Source organism: Mus musculus, chromosome X, assembly GCF_000001635.26.
Source record: "Mus musculus strain C57BL/6J chromosome X, GRCm38.p6 C57BL/6J".
Classification (NCBI taxonomy): Eukaryota; Metazoa; Chordata; class Mammalia; order Rodentia; family Muridae; genus Mus; species Mus musculus.
Window position 1 is genome coordinate 62,356,005 of NC_000086.7, and position 21,007 is coordinate 62,377,011.

The following is a 21,007-nucleotide window of genomic DNA, read 5'->3' on the forward strand; positions in this document are numbered from 1 at the left end:
CAGATCCTTCTACAAAAGGCTATACTCAAAAAAACTGGAAAACCTGGAAGAAATGGACAAATTTCTAGACAGATTCCAGGTTCCAAAGTTAAATCAGGATCAGGTTAATGATCTAAACAGTCCTATATCCCCTAAAGAAATAGAAGCAGTCATTAATAGTCTCCCAACCAAAAAAAAAAAAAAAAAAAAAGCCCAGGACCAGATGGGTTTAGTGCAGAGTTCTATCATACCTTCAAAGAGGATCTAATTCCAGTTCTTCAAGAAATATTCCACAAAATAGAAGTAGAAGGTACTTTACCCAACTCATTCCATAAAGCCACAATTACTCTGATACCAGAAAGATACAGAAAGGTACAGAAAGATCCAACAAAGGTAGAAAACTTCAGACCAATTTCCTTTAAGAATATCGATGCGAAAATACTCAATAAAATTCTCACTAACCAAATCCAAGAACACATTAAAACAATCATCCATCCTGACCAAGTAAGTTTTATTCCAGGGATGCAGGGATGGTTTAATATACAGAAATCCATCAACATAATCCATTACATAAACAAACTTAAAGAGAAAAACCACATGATCATCTCCTTAGACAAGGAGAAAGCATTTCACAAAATCCAACACCCATTCATAATAAAAGTCTTGGACAGATCAGGAATTCAAGGCCCATACCTAAACATGATAAAAACAATCTACAGCAAACCAATAGCCAACATCAAAGTAAAAGGTGAGAAGCTGGAAGCAATCCCACTAAAATCAGGGATTAGACTAGGGTGCCCACTTTCTCCCTACTTATTCAACATTGTACTTGAAGTACTAGACAGAGCAATTCGAAAACAAAAGGAGATCAAGGGGATTCAAATTTGAAAAGAAGAAGTCAAAATATCACTTTTTGCAGATGATATGATAGTATATATAAGTTACCCTAAAAATTCCACCAGAGAACTCCTAAATCTGATAAACAGCTTAGCTGAAATAGCTGGACATGAAATTAACTTAAACAAGTCAATGGCCTTTCTCTACACAAAGAATAAACAGGCTGAGAAAGAAATTAGGGAAACAACACCCTTCTCAATAGTCAAAAATAATATAAAATACCTTGGCGTGACTCTCACTAAGGAAGTGAAAGATCTGTATGATAAGAACTTCAAGTCTCTGAAGAAAGAAATTAAAGAAGATCTCAGAAGATGGAAAGATCTCCCATGCTCTTGGATTGGCAGGATCAACATTGTAAAAATGGCTGTCTTGCCAAAAGCTATCTACAGATTCAATGCAATCCCCATCAAAATTCCAACTCAATTCTTCAACAAATTAGAAATAGCAATCTTCAAATTCATCTGGAATAACAAAAAACCTAGGATAGCAAAAACTCTTCTCAAGGATAAAAGAACCTCTGGTGGAATCAGACCTAAAGCTTTAGGTCAGGAATGCCTGACCTAAAGCTGTACTACAGAGCAATTTTGGTAAAACCTGCATGGTACTGGTATAGTGACAGACAAGTAGACCAATGGAATAAAATTGAAGACCCAGAAATGAACCCACACACCTATGGTCACTTGGTCTTTGATAAGGGAGCTAAAACAACCCAGTGGAAAAAGGACAGCATTTTCAATAAATGGTGCTGCACAACTGGTGGTTATCATGTAGAAGAATTCGAATTGATCCATTCCTATCTCCTTGCACTAAGGTCAAATCTAAGTGGATCAAGGAACTCCACATAAAACCAGAGACACTGAAAATTATAGAGGAGAAACTAGGGAAAAGCCTCGAAAATATGGCCACCAAGGAAATATTCCTGAATAGAACAGCAATGGCTTTTGCTGTAAGATCGAGAATTGATAAATGGGACCTCATACAATTGCAAAGCTTCTGTAAGGCAAACGACACTGTCAATAAGATAAAAAGGCCAGCAACAGATTGCGAAAGGATCTTTACCTATCATTAATCAGATAGGGACTAATATCCAATATATATAAAGAACTCAAAAAGGTGGACTCCAGAAAGTCAAATAACCCCATTAAAAAATAGGCCTCAGAGATTAACAAAGAATTCCCACCTGAGGAATACTGAATGGCTGAGAAGCACCTGAAAAAATGTTCAGCATCCTTAATCATCAGGGAAATGCAAAGCAAAACAACCCTGAGATTCCATCTCACCCCAGTCAGAATGGCTAAGATAAAAAATTCAGGCGACAGCAGATGCTTGTGAGGATGTGGAGAAAGAGGAACACTCCTCCATTGTTGGTGGGAATGCAAGCTTGTACAACCACTCTGGATATCATTCTGGCGTTTCCTCAGAAAATTGGATATTGTCCTACTGGAAGATTCCGCAATACCTCTCTTGGGCATATATCCAGAAGTTTTTTCAACTGGTAAGAAAGACACAAGCTCTACTATGTTAATAGCAGTCTTATTTATAATAGCCAGAAGCTGGATAGAACCCAGATGTCCCTCAGCAGAGGAATGGATACAGAAAATGTGGTACATTTAAACAATGGAGTACTACTCAGGGATTAAAGAGAATGAATTTATGAAATTCCTATGCAAATGGATTCACCTGGAGGGCATCATCCTGAGTGAGGTAACCCAGTTACAAAACAACGTATGAAACAGAACCCAAAATATGTGGGCATCATTAGAACCCAGTTCTCCCACCACAGCAAGCATGGAATACACCAACACACCGGAAAAAGCAGGAATCTCTCCTAAAATCCTATCTTATGAATATAATATATTCCTTTAAGTCGGATATTACTAACTTACTGAAAGAAATAAAGGATGTGAATACAGATGAAGGAATTGCATAAAGTGATCCAAGACCTAAAATTAGACATTGAAACAATGATGAGAACACAAATAAAGACAATCCTGGAAACGGAAAACCTAGGAAAGAGGTCAGGAATTACAGATGTAAGTTTTACCAACAGAATACAAAGGATAGATGAGAGAATTTCAGTTGTAGAAGATACCATAGAAGAGACTGACACAACTTGTCAAAGAAAATTAAAAACAGATAAAACTCGTAACCCAAATCATCCAGGAAATTCAGGACACAATGAAAAGACCAAATCTAAGAATAATTGGAATAGAGGAGAATGAAGATTATCAGTTTAAAGAATCTGAAAATGTCTTCAAAAACAGTGTAGAAAAAACTTTCCCAACCTAAAGAAGGTACAAGAAGTCTGTAGAACACCAAATAAATAGGACAGGAAAAGAAAATTCTCTCATCACATAATTATAAAAACAGTAAATGCACAGAAAAAAGAAAGAATATTAAAAGCTGCAAGGGAAAAGGGTCAAGTAAAATACAAAGGTAGACCTATCAGAATTATATCAGACTTCTCAACAAAGACTATAAAAGCCAGAAGAGCCTGGTTAGAGGTCATATAGACACTAAGAGGACAGAAATGTAGGCCCAGACTACTATACCCAGCAAAACTCTCAATCAACATAGTTGGAGAAAACAAAATATTCTAGGACAAAACCAAATTCAAGCAGTATCTATCTACCAATCTAGTCCTACAGAGGATCCTGGAAGGAAAACTCTAACATAAAGATGGTGCTTGCACCAAAGAAAGACAAGATATTAAGCATCTCACAACAAAGCCAATAGCAGGGAGCCATAAGCACATAAATTCATCTACAAAAATAAACATGTCAGGAACCAACAGTCATCTCTCTTTAATATCTCTTAATATTAATGAACTCAAGTCACCTATAAAAAGTTATAAGCTAACAGACTGGATATGCAAACAAGGTCCATCATTTTGATGCGTACAAAAAACACACCTTCTTAACAAACACAGAAACTATCTCAGAGTAAAAGGATGAAAAAAGGTCTTCCAAGCAACTGGTCCCAGGAAACAAGCATGAGTTGCTATCCTAATATCCAATAACAGACTGTCAACCAAAAGTTGTCAAATGTGATGAAAAAAGACACTTCATATTCATCAAGGGGAAAATCCACCAAGAAAAATCTCAGTTCTGAACATCTATGCCCAAAATGCAAGAACATCCAATAAAGCTCAAAACAGACAAAAATCGTGGGAGATCTCAACAATCCACTCTCACCAATGCACAGGTCATTGAAACAGAAACTGAACAAAGATACAGTGGAACTAAGAGAGGTTATGAATCCAATATATTTAACAGATATCTACAGAACATTTCACCCTAAAACAAAAGAATACAACTTCTTCTCAGCACCTAGTGGTACCTTCTCCAAAATCAACCATATAATCGGTCACAAAACAACCTTCAACCAATACAAGAAGATTGAAATAATACCATGGATTCTATCAGATCACCATGGCCTAAGGCTGGTCTTCAATAACAGCAAAACCTACAGAAAGCCCACATACTCGTGGAAACTGAACAACTCTTTACTCAGTGGTGACTTGGTCAGGGAAGAAATAAAGAAAGAAATTAAAGACTTCTGGGAATATAATGGAAATTTTGACACATCATAATGAAACTTATGGTACACAATAAAAGCCATTGCTCAGAGTAAAGTTCATAGTACTAAGTGCCCTGGTTAAAAACAAAACAAACAAACAAACAAAACTGGAGAGATCTTACACTAACAACTTCACAACATACCTGAGAGCTCTAGAACAAAAAGAAGCAAACTCACCCAAGAAGCATAGAACACAGGAAATAGTCAAACTCAGGGCCAAAATAAGCCAAATAGAAACAAAGAAAACAATACAAAGAATCAGCAAAACCAAAAGCTAGTTCTTTGAGAGAATCATCAAAATAGATAAACCCCTAGCCAAACTAATTAAAGGGCCTAGAGGCAGTATCCAAATCAACAAAATCAGAAATGAAAAGTGAGACATATCAACAGAAATGCAGGGAATCAAACAAAACAAAACAAAACAAAAACAAAAACAAACAAACAAAAAAAACCATCAGATCCTACTATAAAAGCCATACTCAACAAAACTGAAAAATCTAGATGAAATGGATGGTTTTCTAGACAGATGCCACATACCAAGTTTAAGCCAAGAGCAGGTATACTATCTAAACAGGCCCACATTGCACAAAGAATTAGAAGTCATTAAATACCTCCCACCCCTACCCCCCCCAAAAAAAGTCCAGGGCCAGATGGATTTATTGCAGAATTCGTGCAGACCTTCAAAGAAGACCTGAAACTAATTTTCCTCAAACTATTCCATAAAATAAAAAGAAAAGGAACACTACCTAACTCGTTTTATGAAGCCACAATTACTCTGATACCTAAACCACACAAGGGACCAACCAAAAAAGAGAAATTCAAACCAATCTCATTTATGAATATTGATGCAAAAGTACTCAGTTAAATTCTTGAAAATCAAAACCAAGGACACATCAAAACCATCAATCACCACAATCAAGTAGGCTCCACCTCAAGGATGCAAGGCTAGTTTAATATATGAAAATCCATTAATGTAATCCATTATATAAACAAACTCAAAGAAAAAAATCACATGATCATCTTCTTAGATGCAGAAAAAGCACTTGACAAAATATAACACCCCTTCATGTTAAAAGTATTGGAGAGATCAGGACTCAAAGCCCACACTTAAACATAAAAAAAACAATTTACTCCAAACCAACAGCCAATATCAAATTAAATAGAGACATACTTGAAGCAATCCAACTGAAATTGGGGAAAAGACAAGGATGCCTACTCTCCCTATATCTATTCAAAATAGTACTGGAAATGTTGGCAAGAAAAATAAGACAACAAAAAGACATCGAGTGAATGCAAATTGGTAAAGAAGAAATAAAGGCATCACTTTTGCAGATGATATGATAGTATACATAAATGACCCCAAAAATTCTATCATAGAATTTCTCCAGCTGATACACAACTTCAGCAAAGTGGACTGATATAAAATTAACTCAAATAAATCAGTAGCTTTCCTTTATACAACTGATTAAACAGGCTAAGAAAGAAATTAGGGAAACAACCCCCTTCACAATAGCCACAAATAATATAAAATATCTTGGGGTAAAGCTAACCAAATAAGTGAAAGACCTGTATGACAATAACTTCAAATCTCTTAAGAAATCCAAGAAGATCTCAGAAAATGGAGAGATCTCCCATAATCGTGGATTGGCAGACTTAACATAGTAAAAATGGCCACCCTACCAAAAACAATCTATATATTCAATGCAATGACCATTAAAATCCCAACACAATTCTTCAAAGACATGGAAAGAACAAGAATAATTCTCAAATAAATCTGGAAAGGCAAAAAACAAAAACAAACAAAAAACCCAAACAACAACAACAAAAACCAAAAACCAAAAAACCAAAAAACAAACAAACCAAAAAACAAATCAAAACAAAACCAGAATAGCAAAGACAATTCTTAACAATAAAAGTACAGCTAGGGGAAACACAATCCCTGACCTCAAGCTGTATTACAGGGCAATAGTGATTAAAACTGTATGGTACTGGTACAGAGACAGACAGGTTGATCAATGGAAATGAATTGAAGAGCCAGAAATAAAACCACACACTTATGGATATTGGACCTTTGACAAAGATGCCAAAAATATACAATGGAAAAAAGAAAGTGTCTTCAAAAATGGTGCTGGTCTAACTGGATAACTGTCTGTATGAAGAAGAATGAAATTAGACCCATATTTGTCACCTTGTACAAAGCTCAAGTCCATGTGGATCAAGGACCTCAACATAAAACCCGATACACTGAATCTAATAGAAGAGAAAGTCAGAAAGAGCCTTGACCTCATTGGCACAGCGGGAAACTTCCTAAACAGAACTCCAAAGGCTCATGGTCTAAGATCAAGAATTGCTAAATGGGACCTCATGAAACTGGAAAGCTCCTGTAAGACAAAGGATATAGTCAATAAGACAAATCAGCAGCCTATAGATTGAGAAAATTTCTTCACTAACCCCACATCCGATACAGGGCTAATATCTAAAAAACATAAAGTACTCAAGAAGTTAATCACTAAGAAAGCAAGCAACCCAATCAAAATATTTAAACTGAGCTTTCATAACTGATGATTCATAAATGGCTGAGAAGCACCTAAAGGAAGTTCAAAGTCCATAGTGATCAGAGAAATGCAAATCAAAATGACCCTGAGATTCTACCTTACACCAATCAGAATGGCTAAGATCAAGGCCTCGGGTGACAACACATGTTGGAGAGGATGTGGAGAAAGAGGAACACTCCTCCATTACTGGTGGTATTTCAAACTAGTATAACCACTCTGGAAATCAATCTGCAGTTTCCTTAGAAAATTGGAAATAAATCTACCTGAAGACCCAGCTATACCACTCTTGGGAATATTTCCAAAAGATGCCCCACCATGCCACAGGGCAACATGTTCCTCTATGTTTGTAGCAGCCTTATTTGTGATAGCCAGAAGCTGGAAACAACCTAGAAGTACCACGGTAGAAGAATTGATACAGAAAATGTGGCTCACTTTCACATGGAATACTACTCAGTTATTAAGAACGAGTACATCCTGCGTTTTGTAGGCAAATGGATGGAACTAGAAATTATCATCCTGAGTGAGGAAACTCAGACCCAAAAGGATATGCATGGTATGCACTCTAGGATAATTGGATATTAGTAAGAAAAAAAGTACAGAATACCCTAGATACAGTCCACAGAACTCAAAAGTTTAACAAGCTGAAGTGCCAATGTTGTAGATATCCCTGGGAGTAATTATATTTGATATTAATTTTGTTCTCCTGTGACTGGCTGCGAACATGGAATGAGGCAGCACTCAGGTGATATCCTGTAAACCTGCTTCCCACCTTAATTTGTAAAATAAAGGAGAGCTGATGATTGGGCAGATAAAAGGGAAGGTGGAGAGGAGGGTAGAAAAAGAGAGAAGAAGGAGAAAATGGAAGAGGGAGAGAACTCAAAGGAGGAGGAAGAGGAAAAGCGGAACAGAATCACATGTCCTGAAGATTCTGAAAGTTATAAGGGGTCTCATAGATGTGGAAGATGGCATTGTAGCAGTAGATCTGCCCAATCTAGGTGCACAGCATGTATTTATATTAATTGAGCCATGTTTTCATTGCTGGGGCATATTTGTGATGGAGAGATTTACTGCAACATGCCAAAGGGAGGATGCCTCAGTCCCACTTTGGAGACAGAAGAAAGCAATCACAAGTGGGGAAGGAGTGAGGGACCTGTGAGGGAAAGTGGACAGGAGTGGTGTATGGGGGAGGAGAGGAGATCCTGGTCTGGTCTGGGTGAGGAAAAAGCACTGAAGCCATGGTGGCCAGCAGAAAGTATCGAAACAGGCAACCTCAGGAGGTTGAGGTTGTTTGAGGCGGGGGGGGGGTGGCTTCTAGAATGTACCAGGAGCCTGGGAGGTGAGAGACTCCCAGGACACAAAGGGAGGGACCTTAGATGAAATAGTGGAAAGTAGGGAGAGGGAACTTGTATATCCTACGTCAAGTAGAAAGACAGGGCATCAAATGAGGGAGGTGGTCCATCCCACAGTCACAATTCTGACCCATATTTGTTCCTGTCTGAAAGAATTACAGGGATGGAAATGGAGAGGAGCCTGAGGAAAAGAAGGTCTAGTGACAGTCCCAAAGTGTGACCCAGCTCAAAGGCAGGCCCCAAGACCTGACACTATTACTGAGGCTATGGAACACTCACAAAAAGGGATCTAGCATGACTGCACTCCAAAAGACCCAACTAGCAGCTGAAAGAGTATATTTGCATGGAACCAATGGACAGAAGCTGCTGAGTCCTGTGGGTGAATTAGGGAAAAGCTGGAAGAAGCTGAGGAGGAGGGCAACCCTGTAGGAAGACCAGAAGTCTCAATTAACCTCACCCTTGAGATCTCTCAGATACTGTCTCACCAATCAGGCAGCATATAGCAATTGATATGAGGTCCCTAACAAATATATAGTGGAGGACTGCTGGGTCTGGGTTTAGTCAGAGATGATACCCCTAACCCTCAAGAGACTGGAGGTAACCCCATAGAAAGAACAATGTCGACTAGTGGGACCACCCAGTGTTCCCAGGGACTACACCACCAACCAAGGGGTGTACCTGTAGGAACCCATTGCTCCAGGTACATATGTAGCAGAGGATGGTCTTGTCTGACATCAGTTGGAGGGGAGGCCCTTCGTTTTGTGTTGGTTTGATGCCCCTGCATAGGTGGATGCTGGAGCTGTGGGGCAGGCAGGAGGGAGTGGTAGAGTAGGGGAGTACCCTTATAGAGGTAAAGGAAGAGGACAGATGTGGGATGGGAGTTTTTGGAGGGGTAAATGGATTATTGGATATAATTTGAGATGTAAACCAATGGAATAATTGATAAATTAATTAATTTCATTGAAAAAATAGACAACATGACTACTAACATTAGATGGCCTATAGAAAATGAACTCAATAGCATCTTTGGAAGCTTCTTGTCTCATAATGTTATGTCATGGGTTTCCCTTTTTAATCTTATATTTTATTATAATAAATATATATGGAATTATATATTTATTATATATACATGTTTATTAAATATATACTTAAAATTAAATATCTAGCTGAGGGTGGTGGCACATGCCTTTAATCCAAGTATTTGGGAGGTAGAGGCAGGGAGATTTCTGAGTCTGAAGCCAGCCTGGTCTACAAAGTGAGTTCCAAGACAGCCAGGACTATACAGAAAACCCTGTTTCTGAAGCCAGCCTGGTCTACAAAGTGAGTTCCAAGACAGCCAGGACTATACAGAAAACCCTGTTTCTGAAGCCAGCCTGGTCTACAAAGTGAGTTCCAAGACAGCCAGGACTATACAGAAAACCCTGTCTCAAAAAACCTAAATAAATAAATAAATAAATAAGTGTTTAAATCTCTCTCTCTCTCTCTCTCTCTCTCTCTCTCTCTCTCTCTCTCTGTGTGTGTGTGTGTGTGTGTGTGTGTGTGTATTTAATTTTTTTCTTTCTTCTTTTTACCATGCTGGTGCTTTGACTACATATTATAATGCCCAATTTCATTTTTATGGGATTCCTGCATTTCCTGTGTTTTTCTTGGGCTCCTTCATTCCATTTTTGTTCTAATTCAGTTTGTTAACTTTTATTTTATTTTATTTTATTTACTTCATTTCATTTTATTTTATTGTGTTATTGTCTTGTAGATGCCTGCTTATTTTCTAGTTAGAGACAGAAAGGGGGACAGATTTGAATTGGAGGGCAGGTGGTAAGGAGCTGGGAGCAGTAAAAGGAAGGGAACCTACAATTAGGATACATTATATGAGGAAAATATCTATTTTCAATACAAAGCATGATTATTAATTGTATCTTTAATTGTGGCAACTTAAAAATGAAACTAGAATGGGATCAAAATATTTAAACCCAAGTTCTTTGTTACAAAGATGTTAACAACTAAATTCTTCTTGGTTGAGTAGATGTTTGGAAGAGGTAGCATTGAAAGAAAAGAAAAATCAAAATAATGTCTTGGGAAAGTAATTTAATGTGCCTGAACTTCATTCCTCATCTTTATAAAGAAAATTACCACAGTTATCTCCTAGCATCATTCTTGCATTTGTCCACTGAAATACAAGTCCTTTCATGTAGTCTTGTCATAGTGGCGCAGTTTTGTCTTTAATCCTGAATCAACCCTTTTGAGGCTCATAGCAAATCTCTATTGAATAATATTTACACTGTATGTACATACAAAGGAATGGAGGTTGTGAGGAGCAGGTGTGGCGGCAGTCCCAAAGGCGCCAGGGACTGCAGCTAAGTCGTATGACTTGCACCTGACTTCCTCATATAAGCCACAAACATCTTGAGAGCTGCGCAGGTGTACCAGGATACTGGTGAATCCATTTTGATGGAGATATGCCCCTGCTGCCCTGATTAGCTGAAGCTGCGTGCCTGGTGAGGTGGCATGGCCTGCTGTGCATGGATGGGAACTGAGAGTATAAAAGAGTGAGAGGCCCAGGGTTCGGGGGAGATATAAACAAGAAGAAACAGGACTGAATAAACATGTGCAGAACGATCCTGTTGCAGCGTCGTACTTCCTGGCCAGTTGAGCGCGCGCAAGAAGTGGTGCCGAAACCCAGGAAAAGAAACATCTTCAGGCATGAGCGAAGACCCCGTGCTACAGGGAGGATTCAGAACTGCATCACGGGGAAGGAGCAGTTAATAAAGGTTCCCGTAAAACAGACTGTTGAGAAGGATCCGGCATGGATTCAGAACTCTTCAGCTGGGGAACGGTACTGATGAAGAGAAAGAAGAAAGATGAAGACTGAATAAACTGCTGTTAGAAGGACTGGTGGTCGTGTTGTTCTTGCTGGTCGAGAGTGGACGCAACAGGAGGTTTAGATGTTTCAGGATATTTGATCACATTGTGAACTCCAGAGATTGTGAAATGTAAGAATCTGTTTCTAATATGGTATGGCTTACTGAAAATAAGTAGCTGTGGTGTGGCTCAGCCCTAGCACACATTTTTAATACAAGAACTAAATAAAGTCAACCATATGTCAAGGGGCAGAGCAAGTGACCAGTGAACAGTGAGTGAACAGAAATAGAAAAGAGGGACATTGAGTTGAAGGGTATTCAAGACAGAATGTTGAAGGAGATGGCTTTTTTGTTTTGTTTTGTTTTGTTTGTTTGTTTGTTTTGTTTTTTAATCTTCTGGTATGTTGGTGGAGCTTATTCCTTCAGGGACATCTGTGGATTAGAAAGTTCAGCTGGGTGCTTTCTCTGCCTCTCTGAGCTAGCAGGCTTTCTCCAGAACTTCTGGATCCCAAGTCTTCTTTGTTAAAATTGAATACTAGGAATTTATTTTTCTAAACCAACAGTAAGTGTTAATAGTAAAGTTTGAAGTAAGTAAGCAACAGTGGCAGAACAAACTACAAATCAATTTGCTACAAAACTAAGTTATGTTTTCTTTAAGTGTTATCATATAGATAGTGAAGTGAATCTTGGAGACAAAAATGTATTTTAAAGACTTACATTGCTATAACTAAATACAGAGAGAGGGTGCAGGGGAGATTATTTGATTCCCAGTATCCATCTGAGGTAGCTCACAGCTACCTACAATTTTAACTTCAGGGCATCTGACATCTTCTTTTGGCCTTTACTAACACATATACTCACACGTACACATACGTACACACAAACACAAATATAAGTACATAATTCAAAATATTTTTTTCAGAAATTACTAATGAGATTTAAGCAGACCAAAACTAGAAATGATAATGCACTTCTATAACCCAAGGAGTATGATGAATGAGATAGAATTATTGCTGTGTATTTGATACCAGCGTGGGCTAAGTAGTGAAACTGAGGCCAGCTTGTACTACATAGTGAGACACAACCTTCAACAAAACAGTAAGTAGAGATTGCCAAAACTCATACAAAGTGACAAGCCCACATTTTCCCTCTTAATTCTTTGGTGACCTTGCCAGTAGACAGAAGGCACTGAGAAAATATTCTAACACTACTTCCACAGTAACTCTTTATTTGTCAACATGTTAGTTTGCTCTGAATTGAAGTTTATGCTAAATGCTGCTAAACAGATGCATGCCACAAAATGGCTTCGATTGAAAATAGAGAATTTACCAAATGAGCTCAAACAAAGAACCTTATGGGTAGGGTCACATTTGCCCTGCCAGGAAAGGGTTTTTTTTTAAAGGTGAGAACAGAAAACATATGCAGAAACAAAAGGATATATAAATTAGCATTATATCCTTTTTCATTAAAGACTTTTTTTCTATGTATGAACTTTGGCAGATGTTTAAAAAATAAATCAAATTGGCTTAGGACAATAGTGTACACCTGTAATCTCACTACTGAAGAGGAAAAGAAAACTGAGTTCAAAGAAACTACTGAAGACAGAATGAACAAAAGACAGATAGATAGATAGATAGATAGATAGATAGATAGATAGATGAAAAAGTAGTTGACAATGTCCAATAAACTAAATGATCTTCACTTACAGAAAATACATGGATTTTAGTATTTTGGGTTACACATCATTCTTCCAAAACAGTTCCCTGAATTAGCTCACAAGACCTTTTTATGCTTTTTATTCTTCTACCAATCAATTATATCTTGTAAAAAGTAAATAAGACCTCTGCTAATTTCCATCACATTGGATAATACATAAAACGGAAACTGTAAGTGCTACCAAGTGACCTTATACTACTAAAACTTCAGGCCAGTATTTGAATCACCCAAGAAAAAAATATTCTTTCTTCTTTTTTAAAATCATTTTCTACTAACCAAAACTCCCCTGAATAATATGCACCTTTATGTCTCACACCCATTTCCCTTGCATAGTTGCCTGTATCCTGTAATTACAGTCTGATTTGGTGTGCAATATGATGCAAGACACAGACAGAAATGCTTCATAGGGTGTTAATGGTCATGTGTGTATAGATCATTGGTCCCAGGCTTCAGCTTCTGATGTGTTCATTAGTAAAAGTCTATATAAGTTGTCTGATTCAATGGCTTAAAATAAGCTTTCAAAAATGAAAGACAGGCAAAATGAAGGGATGATTTTTTTTCCTTAGAGTAGCAATCCTTACTGGAGATATTAAATCTTCTAGAACATTTGTTACAGGTAGGAATTTGTGCCCTTTTGATATCCTTTTGGAGCAATAAACTTGGAAAAATGAAGACAAGTGATCCATTTAGGGTAGAAACACATCACAACTGAAGATTGAACAAGATTGCCTAGTTAGTGCAGTGAATTCTTTTGCTTTAAAAATGAAACACTGTCATTAAAAGTCTATTTAGCAGCAATTTGTAGTCCTGTTAAAGAGACATCCATTTTTAAGTTAAATCAGACTTCAGGGGTTGAACTTTAACCAATAGACAATAAACTATCATATTTTACATCAAAATTCTTAGTCAATGCAAAAAAAATATTACTTTACAGTAAAGTTTCAAATTACATGTGAAATACAGCCAATTATTTATTCTGATGACTACTAAAAATTGGATATTTTTGAGGTTCAATATATTTATGTATTTATTTTAATTAATTTTTTAACACTCCATGTTTTATCCCCCCCCAGTACACCCTCCTACTGCTCCATATCCAATATCTCCTCCCCACACCCCTGTCTTCACATTGATGTCCCCATGTCCCCACACTACCTGACCTCTAAACTCTTTGGGGCCTCCAATCTCTTGAGGGTTAGTTGCATCATCTCTGAATGACCCCCCCCCCGAGAGAACTGGTCTCCAAGGAGTACTGACATATAGGTTTGCAGGAGGGACAAGGCATGGTCAGAGTCAGAAAGACCCACTAACAACAGAGATAAATAGATGGCAAGATGCAAAGGCAAGAACATAAGCAACAGAAAACAAGGACATCTGGATTCATTCCAGCTTCTGGCTACTATAAATAAGGCTTCCATGAACATAGTGGAATATGTATCCTTATGACATGTTGGAGCATCTTCTGGGTGTATGCCAAGAAATACAGCTTGCTCCTCAAGTAGTACTATGTCCAGTTTTCTGAGGAACTGCCAGAGTGATTTCCAGAGTGGTTGTACTGGCTTACCATCCCACCAACAATGGAGGAGTGTTTCTCTTTCTCCACATCCTTGCCAACATCTGTTGTCACTTGAGTTTTTGATCTTAGCCATCTGTTATCATTTGAGTTTTTTTTTTTATCTTAGCCATCATTGCGGTGTGAGGTGGAATCTCAGGATTGTTTTGATTTGCGTTTCCCTGATGACTAAGGATGTTGAACACCCCTTTAGATGCTTCTCCACTATTCCAGTTTGCTCAACTGAGGATGCTCTGTTTATCTCTGTTCCCCATTTTTTAAAATTTGGATAGGGATATTTGGTTCTCTAGAGTTATCAAACTCAAAGACCCAAGTGAGGATGTTTCAATCCCACTTTGGAAGCAAAGGGAAGGAGGGACATTGGTGGAAGAAGGGAGGGCAAGTAGAAAAGAGGAACATCATCTGGTATTGTGGAGAGGAACAGGAGCGAAGCCCTGAGGGGCCAGTGGAAAAAGTGGAAACAGGCAACCTCCGGAGGTAGGAGGGTCTGTGTGTTCTAGAATGTACCAGAGACCTTGGAGGTGAGAGACACTCAGGACTCAAAGGGAGGGACCTTAGATGAAATGCCCAAAAGTGGGGAGAGAGAACTTGTAGAAACCTCCAGTAGAAACCTCCAGTAGAAAGGGCATTATGTGAAGGGATGGGGTTGCTCTCCCACAGTCAAAAACTCTGACCCAGAATTGTTCCTATCTAAAAGAACTGCCAGGACAAAAATGGAGAAGAGCCTGATGGAAAAGAGGTCATATGACAGGCCCAAATTAGTATCTAGCTCAAGGGGAGGCCTCAAGACCTGACACTGTTACTGATTCTGTGGTGTACTTACAGACAGAAGCTTAGCATGGCTGTCATGTGAAAGGACCAACAAGAAACTGACCCAGACAGATGCAGATACCTACACCCAACCAATGGATTGAAGTTGGGGTCCCCTGTGTTTGAACTAGGGATAGTCTGGAAGAAGCTGAGGAGAACGGCAGCCCTATAGGAAGACCGGCAGTATCAACTAACCCTGACCCCTGAGATCTCTCAGACACTGAGCTACCAACCAGGCAGCATACACTAGCTGGTTAAAGGTCCCTGGCACATATATAGCAGATGACTGCCTATCTGGCCTCAGTGAGAGAAGATGAGCCTAACATTGAGTGTCTTAATGTCCCAGGGAGTGGGTGTGGTGGTGTGTGGGGTGTGGGGCGGCATCCTCTTGAAGACAGGAGCTAAGGATGAATGGGATGAGGAAATAAGGGTGGGCAGACCAGGAGGCGGTAACGACTGGACTGTAAAAAAGTAAAAGTAATAAATAAAATAAAATAAAATAAAATAAAATAAAATAAAATAAAATCATTTAAAACCTAGTAGTCACTCTTCTTTGCCTGCTTGCACTTTCTTGCCAGCACATCTGTTGGAACCTACTTCTATAGAATACCAGCTGAAACAACTAACTGTGTGGGACTGAGCAACTACTAGATCCTTGGACTTCCCATTCACAGCTGTCCATTATTGGGATAGTTGGACTACAGACCAAGTCCTCCATGTAGTGGGGCACTGAGTCCAGCTCTCATCATCCCAAGATGGCAGATGAGAGTGAAACAGCAGTGAAGCTGCCAGCACCTTTGCTGCCACTGATGATGGAAGGGAATGGAAAGGGCTGTGAACACTGCAGGATTTTGAGAATGAGGAGGACAACAGCCACAACATGAGTAGCTTGAGTCCAGGCAATGACACTGGAGACAAAAAGAAGAAAAAGAAACAAAAGAAGAAGAAAGAGAAAGGCAACCACATGAATTCCACCAACTGCCAGAGACTCCCTAAAGAGCTGGGCTACAACCAATGGAAAAGAAGGACATCCCATTAGTGCATCAGCTGCTCAGCAGGTACCTGAAGCAGTTTCACCTCACCCCTGTCATGAATCAATCGGGAGGAGGTAGAGCACTGGTTCTTCCCCCAGGAGAACATCATTGACACTTTTGTGGTAGAGAATGCTAATGGTGAGGTGACTGATTTCCTGAGCTTTTTTTTTTAATACACTTCCCTCCATCATCGTAAACCATCCAACCTAGAAGAGTCTGAAAGCTATACGTACTTCTTCACAATGTCCACATCCAGACCCCTCTTCTAGACCTTATTAGCAATGCCCTTGTTCTAGCCAGAATGAAAAGTTTCAATGTATTCAATGCACTGGATCTCATGGAGAACAAAACATTTCTGGAGAAGCTCAAGTTCTGCATAGGGGACTGCAACCTGCAGTATTACCTGTACAGTTAGAAGTGCCTGAGCATGGGGGAAGAGAAAGTTGGGCTGGTGTTACAGTAATCAGTTGCCAGTGAGATTCTGGATAAAGCCACTGAGAATACAAACCAGGAAATGGAACCCTTCCACTTGTTGATCCAACTTTCACAGATGTGAGATCTCTAGCAAACAAAACAGAACTGAACCAGCTTTACCAAACTATCAGCAAACGTGACAATTATATTGTGATGGTGTAGGTTGTGTAATGTCACCTTTAGCCTTGTTTCTGGCCTCCATGTTTTCAATGAATTAACATGTTTATGCAACCATGATCAAGGGAATGTAATTGTTGAAACATCGCTTGTGATTGGCTTCATATGGAGTTAACAGGTAAATAATATAAGTATATATAAAACATATATATGCATATGTGTGTGTGTATGTGTGTGCACAACTATAAAAGGCTAAAGTTTTACCTTATACAGAAAGCTTGCTCACATCCCATATTCAGTTTTTTTTTTTTAATGATGTGTGCACATGTATTTAATTCGGCATTTCCTTATACTTAGCATATGCCATATGCTTCCTTAAGGAACACATCATAAAATATTATTATTAGGTGACTTAAAACAACATGCAAGGCATTGTTTCAAATTTCCAGTGTAGAGTTTTGAAATCAAGATTGTGGTAGATTTGGTTGCTTGTAAGGCCATGAAGGAGAACGAGTTATATACTTCTCCCTTAGCTTTTTTTAGTTACCTAGCAATCATTGACATTATTTGGTTTTCAGAAATTTCAACTTTATCTTTGCTTTCATATTCATATTGTTTGATCATTTTTTGTGACTCTCTGTGTCACATTTGAAAACTTCTCTCTAAGTAAGAATATTTGGCATATTGGATTAAATAAATATCATTTTAATGAGCTGATTTATAAAAATACTCTTTCAAATAAGGAATACTCATAAATTATGGTGCAGGACTTGAGAGTATTCAAACATATTGAGAGTATTCAAAGCTAACACATAACATTTAGCAAAATGAATAAGAAAACAATAAGCAATAAATAAAAAAATAACCCATGGTCTTCTCTTATTCCATAACCAATTTTCTCTAGCCCTTACCAAATAATAGCCATGAGGAAATATTTTATTTTCGTGGCCTTTCTACCTTCATTTTACTTAGTTGCTCAGATCTCTGACTGTTGCTTACTTTACCTCTGAGTTCTTTTTAGATGTTCTAGTACTACAATTAAAGAAGAAGCAATATAGTACAGAATTATAACATCATTCACATTAAGAACATAAGGGATTACATGAAGAAAGTAAACCTTTATTGCTACATTTCATTTGTCAACTTAAATCTTATTTTAATATTGAATACATTTTTTTTTAAGTTTTCCTGTTAGATACCATATGCTTGTTTCTAGACTAATATTTTCTTGGGTATCTCAGGTTATCAAGCTGTTCACTGTGTCACTTCAATAATCAGAAAAGGCCTTTTGTAATTTTATGCACTTCTGTTACTAGTACAATATTATACAGAACATAATCCTTAAAATTGTGGGACACTTCTCTAGTACTTTAGCATTTAAAAACCACTGTCATCTACAAAGCAATGTCTCTTGATTTAATTAATCTTTTTTAATTTTCTCTGAAGTGTGATGTTCTTTACACTATGTATAAGTGAAATATCCCGAGAAATGCTTTAATATGAAAGATTCTCTTTAATAAGTCAAAAGGTGGTTATGGTTGTTTGATGTAAAGAAAGGAAATGATTCCTTGCTCTGAAGGGCAGACTCTCTAATTAATTTTACAATAACTTGTGCATCACAGATTAAAAGATTCATAAATATTTGGTGAATTAATGGAGGAAGGAAACAAGGCATATTTTAATCCCCAGGGGATATTTCAAAAACAACCTACTGTTATGAAAGTATAAGATTTTAAATATATTTTAGCTTATCAAGTAATAGATTTACAAAGAAAATAGTTTGTTTATATGTGTGCAATTTAAATGTAAATTTATTTAATGTAGATGATTGCCCATCTAGACTAGGAAGTTTCTAATGACTTCAGTAGACCATTCACCTCATTTCTGCTGTTTTGCTAATCTACTCACAAAGTTCCTTGCCCTGAAGCTACTTTAGTTCAACTGTTAATTAACAGACAGTCCAAGGTAGCCATGGTGTCCTTATCTATCATCTGTCATTTCTTGTGTATCCTGCAGCACAATAATCATGTCAAAGATATCATGATGAGTAATGGGTAAACTATGGTATGGACTGTCACATAAAGAAAAATGACTTTCAAACAGAGAAAAGTATCTCCAATATACTTATCATTATTTGGGAATAAAATAGGAAAAGATGGAGAAATTGAGCCACTAGAAAAAAACTAAATCTGAAACCCTACAGAAAATCCACAAAGTGAGAAATTGTCGTGAGGGTCATGAGAAAGAAGAAACAAAATAGAGAGGAGTTATAATGTCTATGTGCATAGAGCTTAGTGTTTCTCCATTATTCAGTTAGTGCTTCACAGTTGAACACATGAACCTTGTACTGCCTTATAGCCACACACTTAGTCTCAAGCTTACCAAGAGCCATTATTTAACTCCTTGTATTCCCATTTTAAATGGCCTTGAATTTTATTGCCTCATAGGAATTCATTTCAAATGTGACTGGGGAGATAGAAAGGTCTAGGGGGAGATAGGCTAGAGGAAATGTATGATCAGAATATCCTATAGATAAAATAATAATAAAGCACTACATTGAATGTTGACAATCCTCAAATGATTTGCTTGCAAAGGTGGACTAAGAGTGACAATTTCCATTTTAAAATATTGCAAAAATTTTAGGGAAAGATGGTGGTCACTGCAATGTCAGGTATAAGTAGAACTACTTTTAAGGGTAAAAAAATTTTGGATTGACTTCTAATCTGTGTAATAATGTATACTTTGATATGCATTTTTACATTGTATCTAATTAAGTTTGCTAATGTATAGAATATGAGGATGGGAAATAATGAAGGTTGGTGATATATTTGTCATGAACTTAACATTTGCTCACATGAATAACCAGTTGTGGGAGAAAATGAGAATTAACTTTCAGACCAAAAAGTAATGTCAAATGAGCAGTCACTTGTGGAGTTCAAAAGACACATCAAGTCATGACAAATTTGTAAGGCAATGAATATAAAGGAGAGTTAAATACATAAATCTGATATCATATACATTTTGAGTTTAACATATAAAATGAAGAGAATAATGATTTCTGGAGTATTATAATTTTGAGCCTTTAGGAAAAAAGAATAACTAGGAAATACTAATAAGTTTTTGTTTAGTAAACTAGGGACCTCTTAATGCATTGGTCAAAGGAAAGTCTTACAAAGATACAAGAAATACTTGAGAAAATGTAAGTTACTTTATGCATTCTAGCTAGGAGGTCACATGGATCAGCTTATCAGTAAGTACATTGGTAACAAAACCATTTTGACTATACTAAATTATGGTGGAATCAATAGTACCAAAATGTGCATTCAAGAACCATATCAATGTATGTATGTAATCACTGGTTTTGAGCTGTTAATATTTGGAAGTAAACAACAATGGTAATATAATTCATGGTATTAGTTCTCATTTCCCTTCTTTCTCTTTCTCTTAAGATTCGTCCATTCCCCCACAGTCTTCTTGTGTGTTATACATATATATATATGTATGTATGTATATATATATATATATATATATATATTCATGTGTGCATATTTAAATCTAGACTCCTTATATGAGATATAAAATGCTAATCTCCAATTCTATCCATTTTCCCAAAAAATGTAACAAATTCACTTTTCTTTATGAAAAAATAAAATTTCAATATGTATTTGTACTACATTTTCATTTCCATTCATTTGTTATTTCATCAATTACTTACTGTGAATAAACATGGAGCAATAAACATGAATGTGAACATACTTCTTTGGTATGATTATTTAGCATTCTTTAGAAATAAATGCAAGTATGATATACCTAAATCATATTCTACATTTTGTCCTGCTCCTTTTTGTTAATAACCTTCTATATGGATTTTTATAGCTACCACAGCAGTTGACATTCCAAAGCAGTAATAGTAAGGATTTCTATTTCTCCATATTCATATGGACATTATTGTAATTTCTTTACTTGGTTATTATCCTTTCTAACTGGAGTAAAATGGCATTACAAATCACTTCTAATTACCATTTTGTTGATGGCAAAGAAACATTAAGTTTAAAAATATATATTG

At 37.2% G+C, this 21,007-nt stretch overlaps 1 pseudogene; it reads left to right on the top strand.

Annotated features, from left to right (window-relative positions):
• Gm14679 (predicted gene 14679) lies at window positions 16,042–17,109 on the top strand (annotated as a pseudogene).
• The last annotated feature ends 3,898 nt before the right edge of the window (window positions 17,110–21,007 follow it).